Source organism: Elephas maximus, chromosome 11 (genome assembly GCF_024166365.1).
Source record: "Elephas maximus indicus isolate mEleMax1 chromosome 11, mEleMax1 primary haplotype, whole genome shotgun sequence".
Classification (NCBI taxonomy): Eukaryota; Metazoa; Chordata; class Mammalia; order Proboscidea; family Elephantidae; genus Elephas; species Elephas maximus.
The window spans coordinates 97,558,503-97,572,444 of record NC_064829.1 but is presented as its reverse complement, the minus strand read 5'-3'; the positions used below and the strand labels follow the sequence as shown (position 1 = coordinate 97,572,444).

General features: G+C 41.9%; 1 long non-coding RNA gene across 2 annotated transcripts in view; it reads left to right on the top strand.

The window, feature by feature from the left end:
- The window catches only part of LOC126085696 (uncharacterized), a 41,726-nt gene that overhangs the window by 3,390 nt on the left and 24,394 nt on the right, over positions 1-13,942 (top strand). For both annotated transcript variants that reach the window (XR_007519321.1, XR_007519322.1), the window contains exons 2-3: positions 950-1,505; positions 1,993-2,110. This is a non-coding gene — a long non-coding RNA (uncharacterized LOC126085696). The remainder of the gene's footprint in view (positions 1-949; positions 1,506-1,992; positions 2,111-13,942) is intronic.

The following is a 13,942-nucleotide window of genomic DNA, read 5'->3' as shown; positions in this document are numbered from 1 at the left end:
CTATAACTTCAAGAGACTCCCTCACAAGACCTACAGAGAATCTCCAGAGACCCTCCAGAGAATTTTAAAGATCCTCTGAAGGAACACCTGAAAAGAATCCCCCAGTGACTCACCCTCCTCCCCTGAAACTCTCCAGAGATCCCTCAGGAGAGCCCCATAGCCTGTGCAGGCTCCTACTGACCGGTGACTTGGCCCACGTTGGCGCACTTGTTCCTCCTGCAGTCAGTCCAGAAGCCCAGGTAACCCGTGTAGGAGCCTTCAATGTAGGCCATGCGCCCATCGCCCATACTGAGCATCATTATGGCTGCGACGATGCTGAAGACCAGAGACCAGCCCCGCAGGATGAACTTACGGTCCTCCTCCCAGGAAGAGACCAGGTCTTCTGGGAAACAGTAGAGTTCTGGGGGCCTAGTCCACCTGCATCACTCTGTTGGATTCTTAGTCTCCATCCCCAACCATGGTCTCATCCCCATCCTCCTCCAACCCTTGCCTTTACCCCATTCTCAATCCATTTCTATCCCCAACCATTTCCCCTTCCTCACCCAAACCCCAACCACAGCCTCATCCCCATCTCTATTCCTACCCAAACCCCAACCTTAACTTTGTCTCCAGCACCATCCACAATGTTCTCTCCATCCTAAACACCAAACACAATCCTATCACCAACTCTAACTCCAGATGCACCCTCATTCCCCTCCCTAACCCTAATGCCAAATTTGTTCCTCACCCACAACCTCATCCTAGCCTCAAATCTACTTGTTTTGTCTCCAACCCCAAACTCCATCCTGGGCCTGCCCTGACCCCTTTGTCATCCTGTTTTGTCTTCATTTTGACCCCTCTCTATCCTCCGACCCCCACCCTAGCCTGCCCTGACCTCTCTTTGATCCAGCCCCGGCCTCCTACTAACCCTGCCCTGTCCTTTACTGAGGCAATCTTTACTCTGATCCAGCCCCCAGGTCACTCACCCAGAGATGGAGTGGGGTTCAAGTCCATGATCAACTTCCCAAACTCCTGGAACCACTCCAACTGTCATGGAATCTCCCTGTGCCCCAGCTGCAGTTTGAATCCTGTAAACAGCAACAGAGATCAAGAAACACAGAAAAAGGGGTAAAAAGATCTAAACCCCATGGGACATAGCCTGAACGCTGGAGAGAGACAAACGAGCTTCCAGGTGACCATGGAGGTGCTGGGAAGGAAGGCTTGAGGCAGTTGGCAGGCTGTTGAATACATTGGGAACTGGTCCTGCCCAGCATCTTCTCATGTTCCAGAGGCCCCAATTTGGCTCCCAGAACAACCAGCCAGGTGTCCTTCCAATTCTTCTCAACAGCCCCTACACCAGTACCGAAGACACTACACCAAATAGTCACAGTAGCCGAGTTGGTATCCAGGAGCCTCCACCAATAATCCAGTTGCTGAATTGTAACCGAACACGTTTCGGGTCCTTGTCCTGTTCTACTGGCTGAGTGAAATAAGACAGACACCAGTTGCAAGGGAAACAGAAAGTGGTAAGTTTATTATCTGTGCAGAAAAGGGGCAATGTGGGGTCTAGTGACCAGAAGACCACGAGATCCCTGAGCTGGGGATTTGGGAATTGTTTATGGGGAGACTGGTTCTGGGTCTTACACCTCAGTCCCCCTAGGCCTGCCCATTCTTGGAATTCCCCTCTCCTGTCCAAGTTTGGGTTTTGGGTCCAAGTTTGGGAGCCTGGTTGCCGAGTTATCTTGGGCCGGACGTACTGGTGGATGAACCTCTCCCTCCAGAATGGGCTCTGGGTACAAAGGTGGGCTGGGAATTGTGCTCTCCTTCAGAGGAAGGAGGTTCTGAGGTCAGGTTTTATGCAAATATGGGTGGCTGGTTGGAGCTGGTTCTCAAGGTGTAGCCTTCCGGCCTGGAAAATGTTCCTAAGAAAGTGTTGCCTAGAGCATATCAGTGGTTACTCATGAAGCAAAGGAAGTTAACAGACCTTGCGTAACAACTCTATCTTATCATGAGGTGCCTTCCAGGAGCCTCTACCTAGGGTTTCAGGATGAGTACCCAGGAACCTCTGCCAACAAGCCATGGTTGCCTAGGCAGTATCCAGAAGCCTCTGCCAATAAGCCACTGTCACCAGGTGAGTATCCAGATGCCTCTGCCAACTAGCCAAGGTTCCCTGGGCAGTATCCAGGAGCTTGTGCCAACTAGCCAAAATTGCTGGGTTAGTATCCAGGAGCCTCTGCCAACAAGCCAAGGTCACTGGATCAGTACCCTGCAGCCCCCACCAACTAGACTAGTTCGCCTGGGCAGTATCCAGGGGCCTCCATCAACTAGCCAAGGTCACCTGGTCAGTATTCGGAAGCCTCCACCAACTAGCCAAGGCTGCTAGGCCAGTATCCAGGAGGCTCTACCACATGATGATGCAGTGAGGATTGAATTAGGAAATGTTGGTATTTGGTGGTAGTTGTACAACTTTGCACAAGTCCTTACTGTGATTAATCCTTCCTTTCCCACCCAAATAACTGAGTTGGTTTTCTGATTAGAATGATTTCATTTTCCATCTTCATGCTGTGATCGTTAAGGTTGTGTGTCAACTTGGTTGGGCCATGATTCTCAGACAGTTATGATGTGATCATCTCTATGATGAAATTTGTTATAATGTGATCACCTCCACAATGGGATCTGCTGTGAGTAGCCAATCAATTGTAGAGAGTTTCCTTGGGGGTGTAGCCTGCATCCAGTATAGGTGGAATTTCTAGTAAGGTTTGTGGCCTTTTGCTTGCTCTGGATCCTGCAGCTGGTTCCTGTTAGTCTAACCTCCTGTTCTTGGGAGTTGAGCTACCAGTTTACCTGCCGTATTAAAAAAAAAAAAAAGCCGGGCGATTTTGGGATTAGTTGGTTTTCGCAGCCTGTTAGCAAGAGCCCTGCTGTCTGACCTGCCGATCTTGGGTTGCCAGCCCCTGTGGCTATGTGAATCAGGAGAAGCCACTAGGCTGACCCACAGCCTTGAGATGTTCCAGCCTTTACAGCTGTGTGAGCCATTTCCTTGATATAAATCTCTCTCTATATACTGGTTTTGTTTCTCTAGAGAACTCAGCGTAAGACACATGCCCAATCACACTTTATTTATTTATTTATTTATATTAACTTTTATTGAGCTTCAAGTGAACGTTAACAAATCAAGTGAGACTGTCACATATAAATTTATATACACCTTACTCTGTACTCCCACTTGCTCTCCCTCTAATGAGTCAGCCCTTCCAGTCTGTCCTTTGTGACAATTTTGCCAGCTTCCAACTCTCTCTATCCTCCCATCCCCCCTCCAGACAGGAGATGCCAACACAGTCTCAAGTGACCACTTGATATAATTAGCTCACTCTTCATCAGCATCTCTCACCCACCCACTGTCCAGTCCCTTCCATGTCTGATGAGTTCTCTTCGGGGATGGTTCCTGTCCTGTGCCAACAGAAGGTTTGGGGACCATGACCGCCGGGATTCCTCTAGTCTCAGTCAGACCATTAAGTCTGGTCTTTTTATGAGAATTTGGGGTCTGCATCCCACTGATCTCCTGCTCCCTCAGGGGTCCTCTGCTGTGCTCCCTGTCAGGGCAGTCATCGATTGAGGCCGGGCACCAACTAGTTCTTCTGGTCTCAGGATGATGTAGGTCTCTGGTTCATGTGGCCCTTTCTGTCTCTTGGGCTCTTAGTTGTCGTGTGACCTTGGTGTTCTTCATTCTCCTTTGATCCAGGTGGGTTGAGACCAATTGATGCATCTTAGATGGCTGCTTGTTAGCATTTAAGACCCCAGACACCACATTTCAAAGTGGGATGCAGAATGTTTTCATAATAGAATTATTTTGCCAATTGACTTAGAAGTCCCCTTAAACCATGCTCCCCAAACCCCCGCCCTTGCTTTGCTGACCTTTGAAGCATTCATTTTATCCGGGAAACTTCTTTGCTTTTGGTCCAGTCCAGTTGAGCTGACCTTCCATGTATTGAGTATTGTCCTTCCCTTCACCTAAAGCAGTTCTTATCTACTAATTAATCAGTAAAAAACCCTCTCCCACCCTCCCTCCCTCCCCCCCTCGTAACCACAAAAGTATGTGTTCTTCTCAGTTTATACTATTTCTCAAGATCTTATAATAGTGGTCTTATACAATATTTGTCCTTTTGCCTCTGACTAATTTCGCTCAGCATAATGCCTTCCAGGTTCCTCCATGTTATGAAATGTTTCACAGATTCGTCACTCTTCTTTATTGATGCGTAGTATTCCATTGTGTGAATATACCACAATTTATTTAGCCATTCATCCGTTGATGGACACCTTGGTTGCTTCCAGCTTTTTGCTATTGTAAACAGAGCTGCAATAAACATGGGAGTGCATATATCTGTTTGTGTGAAGGCTCTTATTTCTCTAGGGTATATTCCGAGGAGTGGGATTTCTGGGTTGTATGGTAGTTCTATTTCTAACTGTTTAAGATAACGCCAGATAGATTGCCAAAGTGGTTGTACCATTTTACATTCCCACCAGCAGTGTATGAGAGTTCCAATCTCTCCGCAGCCTCTCCAACATTGATTATTTTGTGTTTTTTGGATTAATGCCAGCCTTGTTGGAGTGAGATGGAATCTCATCCGGGTTTTAATTTGCATTTCTCTAATGGCTAATGATCAAGAGCATTTTCTCATGTATCTATTAGCTGCCTGGATATCTTCTTTAGTGAAGTGTGCGTTCATATCCTTTGCCCACTTCTTGATTGGGTTGTTTGTCTTTTTGTGGTTGAGTTTTGACAGAATCATGTAGATTTTAGAGATCAGGCGCTGGTCGGAGATGTCATAGCTGAAAATTCTTTCCCAGTCTGTAGGTGGTCTTTTTACTCTTTTGGTGAAGTCTTTAGATGAGCATAGGTGGTTGATTTTTAGGAGCTCCCAGTTATCTGGTTTCTCTTTGTCATTTTTGGTAATGTTTTGTATTCTGTTTATGCCTTGTATTAGGGCTCCTAAGGTTGTCCCTATTTTTTCTTCCATGATCTTTATCGTTTTAGTCTTTATGTTTAGGTCTTTGATCCACTTGGAGTTAGTTTTTGTGCTTGGTGTGAGGTATGGGTCCTGTTTCATTTTTTTGCAAATGGATATCCAGTTATGCCAGCACCATTTGTTAAAAAGACTATCTTTTCCCCAATTAACTGACTCTGAGCCTTTGTCAAATATCAGCTGCTCATATGTGGATGGATTTATATCTGGGTCCTCAATTCTGTTCCACTGGTCTATGTGCCTGTTGTTGTACCAATACCAGGCTGTTTTGACTACTGTGGCTGTATAATAGGTTCTGAAATCAGGTAGAGTGAGGCCTCCCACTTTCTTCTTCTTTTTCAGTAATGCTTTGCTTATCCGAGGCTTCTTTCCCTTCCATATGAAGTTGGTGATTTGTTTCTCTATCACCTTAAAATATGACATTAGAATTTGTATTGGAAGTGCATTGTATGTATAGATGGCTTTTGGTAGAATAGACATTTTTACTATGTTAAGTCTTCCTATCCATGAGCAAGGTACGTTTTTCCACTTAAGTATGTCCTTTTGAATTTCTTGTAGTACAGGTTTGTAGTTTTCTTTGTATAGGTCTTTTACATCCTTGGTAAGATTTATTCCTAAGTATTTTATCTTCTTGGGGGCTACTGTGAATGGTATTGATTTGGTTATTTCCTCTTCGGTGTTCTTTTTGTTGATGTAGAGGAATCCAAGTGATTTTTGTATGTTTATCTTATAACCTGAGACTCTGCCAAACTCTTCTATTAGTTTCAGTAGTTTTCTGGTGGATTCGTTGGGGTTTTCTGTGTATAAGATCATGTCATCTGCAAATGGAGATAATTTTACTTCCTCTTTGCCGATCCGGATGCCCTTTATTTCTTTGTCTAGCCTAATTGCTCTGGCTAGGACCTCTAGCACAATGTTGAATAAGAGCGGTGATAAAGGGCATCCTTGTCTGGCTCCCGTTCTCATGGAAATGCTTTCAGGCTCTCTCCATTTAGAGTGATGTTGGCTGTTGGCTTTGCGTAGATGCCCTTTATTATGTTGAGGAATTTTCCTTCAATTCCTATTTTGGTGAGAGTTTTTTATCATAAATGGGTGTTGGACTTTGTCAAATGCTTTTTCTGCATGAATTGATAAGATCATGTGGTTTTTGTCTTTTGTTTTATTTATATGGTGGATTACATTAATGGTTTTTCTAATATTAAACCAGCCTTGCATACCTGGTATAAACCCCACTTGGTCGTGGTGAATTATTTTTTTGATATGTTGTTGAATTCTATTGGCTAGAATTTTGTTGAGGATTTTTGCATCTATGTTCATGAGGGATATAGGTCTGTAATTTTCTTTTTTTTGTAATGTCTTTACCTGGTTTTGGTATCAGGGAGATGGTGGCTTCATAGAATGAGTTGGGTAGTATTCCGTCATTTTCTATGCTTTGAAATACCTTTAGTAGTAGTGGTGTTAACTCTTCTCTGAAAGTTTGGTAGAACTCTGCAGTGAAGCCGTCCGGGCCAGGGCTTTTTTTTGTTGGGAGTTTTTTGATTACCGTTTCAATCTCTTTTTTTGTTATGGGTCTATTTAGTTGTTCTATTTCTGAATGTGTTAGTTTAGGTAGGTAGTGTTTTTCCAGGAATTCATCCATTTCTTCTAGGTTTGCAAATTTGTTAGAGTACAATTTTTTGTAATAATCTGATATGATTCTTTTAATTTCAGTTGGGTCTGTTGTGATGTGGCCCTTCTCGTTTCTTATTCGGGTTATTTGTTTCCTTTCCTGTATTTCTTTAGTCAGTCTAGCCAATGGTTTATCAATTTTGTTAATTTTTTCAAAGAACCAGCTTTTGGCTTTGTTAATTCTTTCAATTGTTTTTCTGTTCTCTAATTCATTTAGTTCAGCTCTAATTTTTATTATTTGTTTGCTTCTGGTGCCTGATGGATTCTTTTGTTGCTCACTTTCTATTTGTTCAAGTTGTCGGGACAGTTCTCTGATTTGGGCTCTTTCTTCTTTTTGTATGTGTGCATTTATCAATATAAATTGGCCTCTGAGCACTGCTTTTGCCGTGTCCCAGAGGTTTTGATAGGAAGTATTTTCATTCTCGTTGCATTCTATGAATTTCCTTATTCCCTCCTTGATGTCTTCTATAACCCAGTCTTTTTTCAGGAGGGTATTGTTCAGTTTCCAAGTATTTGATTTCTTTTCCCTAGTTTTTCTGTTATTGATTTCTACTTTTATTGCCTTGTGGTCTGAGAAGATGCTTTGTAATATTTCGATGTTTTGGATTCTGCAAAGGTTTGTTTTATGACCTAATATGTGGTCTATTCTAGAGAATGTTCCATGTGCGCTAGAAAAAAAAGTATACTTTGCAGCAGTTGGGTGGAGAGTTCTGTATAAGTCAATGAGGTCAAGTTGGTTGATTGTTGTAATTAGGTCTTCCGTGTCTCTATTGAGCTTCTTACTGGATGCCCTGTCCTTCTCCCAAAGTGGTGTGTTGGAGTCTCCTACTATAATTGTGGAGGTGTCTATCTCACTTTTCAGTTCTGTTAAAATTTGATTTATGTATCTTGCAGCCCTGTCGTTGGGTGCATAAATGTTTAATGTGGTTATGTCTTCCTGATCATTTGTCCCTTTTATCATTATGTAGTGTCCTTCTTTATCCTTTGTGGTGGATTTAAGTCTAAAGTCTATTTTGTCAGAAATTAATATTGCTTCTCCTCTTCTTTTTTGCTTATTGTTTGCTTGATATATTTTTTTCCATCCTTTGAGTTTTAGTTTGTTTGTGTCTCTAAGTCTAAGATGTGTCTCTTGTAGGCAGCATATAGACGGATCGTGTTTCTTTATCCAGTCCTAGACTCTCTGTCTCTTTATTGGTGCATTTAGTCCATTTACATTCAGCGTGATTATAGATAAATAAGTGTTTAGTGTTGTCATTTTGGTGCCTTTTTATGTGTGTTGTTGACAATTTCATTTTTCCACTTACTTTTTTGTGCTGAGATGTTTTTCTTAGTAAATTGTGAGATCCTCATTTTCATAGTGTTTGACTTTATGTTTGTTGAGTCGTTACGTTTTTCTTGGCTTTTATCTTGAGTTACGGAGTTGTTATACCTCTTTGTGGTTACCTTAATATTTACCCCTATTTTTCTAAGTAAAAACCTAACTTGTATTGTCCTATATTGCCTTGTATCACTCTCCATATGGCAGTTCTGTGCCACCTGTATTTAGTCCCTCTTTTTGATTATTGTGATCTTTTACGTATTGACTTCAATGATTCCCTGTTATGAGCATTTTTTTTTAATTAATCTTAATTTGTTTTTGTGATTTCCCTATTTGAGTTGATATCAGGATGTTCTGTTTTGTGACCTTGTGTTGTGCTGGTATCTGATATTATTGGTTTTCTGACCAAACAATATCCTTTAGTATTTCTTGTAGCTTTGGTTTGGTTTTTGCAAATTCTCTAAGCTTGTGTTTATCTGTAAATATCTTAATTTCGCCTTCATATTTCAGAGAGAGTTTTGCTGGATATATGATCCTTTGCTGGCAGTTTTTCTCCTTCAGTGCTCTGTATATGTCATCCCATTCCCTTCTTGCCTGCATGGTTTCTGCTGAGTAGTCTGAACTTATTCTTATTGATTCTCCCTTGAAGGAGACCTTTCTTTTCTCCCTGGCTGCTTTAAAAATTTTCTCTTTATCTTTGGTTTTGGCAAGTTTGATGATAATATATCTTGGTATTTTTCTTTTTGGATCAATCTTAAATGGGGTTCGATGAGCATCTTGGATAGATATCCTTTCGTCTTTCCTGATGTCAGGGAAGTTTTCTGTCAGCAGATCTTCAACCATTTTCTCTGTGTTTTCTGTCCTCCCTCCCTGTTCTGGGACTCCAATCACACGTAAGTTATCCTTCTTGATAGAGTCCCACAGGATTCTTAGGGTTTCTTCATTTTTTTAAATTCTTTTATCTGATTTTTTTTCAGCTATGTTGGTGTTAATTCCCTGGTCCTCCAGATGTCCCAGTCTGCATTCTAATTGCTCGAGTCTGCTCCTCTGACTTCCTATTGCATTGTCTAATTCTGTAATTTTATTGTTAATCTTTTGGATTTCTACATGTTGTCTCTCTATGGATTCTTGCAACTTATTAATTTTTCCACTATGTTCTTGAATACTCTTTTTGAGTTCTTCAACTGTTTTACAGTGTGTTCCTTGGGTTTTTCTTCAGTTTGCCTTATTTCGTTTCTGAGGTCATCCCTGATGTCTTGAAGCATTCTGTAAATTAGTTTTTTATATTCTGTATGTGATAATTCCAGGATTGTATCTTCATTTGGAAAAGATTTTGATTCTTTTGTTTGGGGGGTTGTAGAAGCTGTCATGGTCTGCTTCTTTATGTGGTTTGATATCGACTGTTGTCTCCGAGCCATCACTGACTGGGACGCTGGCTCCAGGCTCCAAAAACAGTCGCTGCTTCCCCGTATTTGTTCGTTCTCCATCTCTAAATCTGTGTTTTTTGTTCAGGGTTCGTAGATTGTTATGTATGTGATCGATTCACTTGTTTTTCCGAGTCTTTGTTGCAAGAGGGATCCGAGGTAGCGTCTACCTAGTCCTCCATCTTGGCCCCGCCTCCTCCTCTCCATCTGTGAACCTGTGAAATCTAGACTACATGTGATTTGTTTCCGAAGTACAATGGCAGAATAGGCATGAGTAACTCTTTCCATTACAAATGGTAGAAATTGGAGGGAAAGAAGGAATAACAAGCACGAAGCAGGTCTAAAACCCAACAAAAGAATTTACATTAGCTTTTGAAAATATTCCCTGACACCATCTAGGGAATGGCCCTGTCCCCCATACTCTGGGTGTTGGTCATGCTCTCTGGATTCTGGGTGAAAGCCTCTTAACCCTGGACTTCAGCAATCTCTTCCAGGCCCAATGTGACGACAACATTGCTCCTTTGGCTTTATGTAGCGCCATTCTTTGAGTCTATCTGAATGGTGACATCACCCCCTCAGCCACGGCAGACCCCATTCTTTTGCCCCTAGGCCATGGCAGTCCCCCACCCCATCAGTTTTTGACTGTGGCCACATCCCCTGGAACACCTTAATTAAAGCCGTATGCTATGGAACTGAGTTGGTGAAGATCTGACTCTTTGAAACTTAGGAGGCTGTGGCCTCGCCTGTTGGAACTGAGAAGGCCCTGTTTTCCATGCTCCCTCCAGCAGTTCTGCTGATCTCTGAGATGCCCCAGGGATGGTCTGTTTCTTTTCTTGGATGACACCAGATGTAGCTCCTTTGGCCTGTTTCCTGCCCGTAGAATTCCAAGAGGCAGACAGTGTTCTTTCTCTGCCCCCTTTAGTCTAAGCTGGTGGTTTTTTTTACTGTGGTAGTTGGTTAGATTCATCAGTCATGTGAGCTTAATCTCATTAAAAGATTGCGTAGCCACGTCCTTGGTGAACATTCTAGGACATGTGTCCTTTGTGCACCAGAATTTTCCAAATCTTTTAAGTTCTGTTTTCATTTTGTAGTTCATTTTTAAGTCCATCTCTTTCCTCTCGAATTTTACTGTAAGCAGCAAGGAGAAACCATGCAGCTTCTTTAAGATCTTGCTTAGAAATCTCATTGGCCAGATATCCAGTTTTGGCACTTAACAAATTCTACCTTCCACCAAACATTTGAACATAATTCGAACAAGTTCTTTGTCACTGCATGAAAAGCATCATCCTTCTTCCATTGTCCCATCATGTATTCATCATTTTCTTTTAAAGCTTCACCAGAAGCCAATTTAACATCTAGATTTCTAGCAACATTCTGTTGCTGGCACCATATGTATTAACTAAGATGCTAGAAACTTTCTCTGTAGCTCTCCTCACTTCCTTCTGAGTCCTCATCAGAACAAATTTTGACATCCGTAATTCTACCAGCAGTCTCTTCAAGGCAGTCTAGGCTTTTACTGTTAGGCACCTTAAAACTGTTACACCCTCTACTCATTACCCAATTCTGAAACCACTTCCACATTTTAGGTATCTGTTAGAGCAACACCCTACTCTTCTGGTACCAAATCCTGTCCTAGTCGTGAGGTGCTGCTATAACAGAAATACTACAATTGGATGGCTTTAACGAGCAGAAGTTTGTTCTCTCACCATTTAGGAGGCTAGAAATTGAATTCAGGGTGTTGGCTCTAGGGGAAGGCTTTCTCTGTTGGCTCTGAAGGAAGGTCTTTGTCTCCTTTCAACATCTGTGGACCTATTGTTCCTTGGAGATCTCCATGTGTCTTGGCATCAATCTTAACCCTGGGTCTAGGAGGTTCTCAGCGTGGGGACCCTGGGTGCAAAGGACATGCTCTGCTCCTGGCTCTTCTTGGTGGTAGTAAGTTCTTTTCTGCTAGCCTCTTCTTTATCTCATAAGATAAAAGGTGTGTCTAAAGCAAGGGTGTGACTTGAGTATGGTGGTGACTAAGTCACACCCTTTATAAAGGTGTGACTTAAGATGCACCCAACAATAACCCTACCTCACTAATATAAAGAGATTTAGGATTTATAACACATAAAATAGAGTATAATTACACATTACCACAAAATGAAGGACAATTGCACAATACTGGGAATCATGGCCTAGCCAAGTTGACACATATTTTTTGTGGACACAATTCAATCCAGAGACCTAGTGCAACCCAGCTTGACCTGCAGTGTGCTTCAGTAAAACTCTGTTTCTTTGTATCTTTACAAAATAAAGATCTTTTGGTTTCTGTGCTACGGCATTTCTAAGTGTCAGAAGCAGGATATATAAGGTGCGTTATCTCCTATGACCCTGGAGGTGTCGAGGACTCGGTTTTGTACCAGCCAAGTTGTTTGGGCTCTCTGCTTCTATGAACTCTTGGGAGTCATTTCAAGGTAAACAACCTCTCGTATCCGAGCTCCACCCTCTTGTGTTAGTAGCTATTTAAGTTTTATTGTTGAATTTGTAATTTGTTTTGTCCTTGCAAGTACATTTGGTCCATATGACTGGAAATATGGGAAATACCAAAGCTGAAGGGAGCCCAGAGCCACCCTTCAGGGCCCCTGCCTACTACATGAACAAGCACTTTTGTCCTTTAATGAGTGTGTTCCTGTATGGCTGGCCGGACCTTACCAGGGACAGTTTGGAAAATCATTGGCCACTTTGGTGTTCTTTTGAACTCTCCAAGTTAGTGTTTCTGCACAGTAAATTTGCAAATAAAGTCTCCAGAATTAAGCCGTCTCAATGGGATGCCTATTTTCATTGATACTTAGAGGTCTCTAAAAGACACCAGGAGAGTAAAATCGGCTGCTTGCAGGGTACCGTTTCTCAATTGACTAAACAGGTTAAAGAATTACAATGTAAAACCTTAACCCCTGCACCCTCTTCACCATTGCCAGCTGTTGCTCCTTTATCCCATTCTTCACCCTCTTCTGACAACACTCGGTCTGAAATACCTTTTAAAATCCATCCTAGCATGGATGCTGAGGAACTTCATCGTATTACCTTCAGTCCCTGGACACGATAAGACCTATACAGTGTTGTGAAAGATTTTCCTAATCTGCAGGAGGACCTTGTAAGTTTGCTGAAGAATTTAGAATTCTTGTTGATATCTGTCAGCCTGGGATCCTTGATTTATATCAACTAGTTCACATGATAACTGGGCCAGGAGATGCTGAACTACAGCTAGAACAGGCTGAATGGAAGGATCCCAGAGATAGCCATTCTTAAATACAGATAACACAGCTACTGGAAGACTCATGGATCATGAACAAAAAATTGCTGGAGGCTATCCCCAAGGCCTTTCTTCCATTAATTCATAGGACAAAAATCTCCTGCATTCAAAATAAACCCTGGTGGTGTAGTGGTTAAGAGCTATGGTTGCTAACCAAATGTCAGCAGTTTGAATCTACCAGGCATTTCTTGGAAACCCTATGGGACAGTTCTACTCCATCCTATAGGGCCACTATGAGTTGAATCTACTCAATGGCAATGGTATCTAAACAAAATAAAGATAAGAGCGTTTATGGCTATCAGAGCTGCTTACATCGAAAGTTTTCTAAACACTCTGGGCTGTCTCTGTCTGCCCCTGGTGTTTCAGTAGCTTTTATGCTCTTTTTATATCTGATCTCAAAACTGAGATCTCATCCTTGGTAAAAGGACACCGATTAGACTGGGAGACAGCTCATATTTTTGAATTAACGAACTTGGCTTACAAACTCTTCCAAACTCTTGAAGATGAACAGATCTCCAAGGCTAATAAATTAATGACTCTTCAGCTGCAACTATTACAGTCTTCCAGCCAGAAGAAAAATGTTGAATGCTCCCATGGTTCCAAAGCTGGTGTCTGCCATTACTGTAAAAAATCAGGCCATTGGAGAAATGAATGTTACAAATTAAAAAACAAACTAAAGGCTTCCCAAGACAATCCTCATCCTGAATTATAATGAAGAAGCTCTGGGGAAAAAACAGACTTTTCCTGTGGTGGCACTCAACTCACAAGAGGAAACAACTGTATGTGTTAATGGAGAACCTTGCCAGTTTTTAATTTGCACTGGAGTCACCATGTCTACTATTAACTCCACTTCCTTATAGTAGCCCCTGCCGTGGAGCACAAAAAACTAAAAAATAGTGGGTGTCACTAATCAAGAAAAGGTATTAATTCATTCCCAGCCTGTTTCAATATTCCTTGGTCCTACTGAAGATTTACATTCCTAAGTTCACTCTTGATGCCCCTGTTAATATATTGGGAAGGAATTTGTTATCCAAATGGAATTGTCATCTACAATTTAACAATAAAAGAGAAATATTAAACCTACCAGGTGTCCCCAAGTCAGCAGAAATAGGTTTTGACTGAGGCAGCATTAAGGAAGAAGAAGCCATTTGCTGTATGCAAGCCCTCATTATACCTGTCCAAAATTTGACTCAGCTCAATTATTTTCCCCTTGACTTTCTTTCCCAAATTCCTG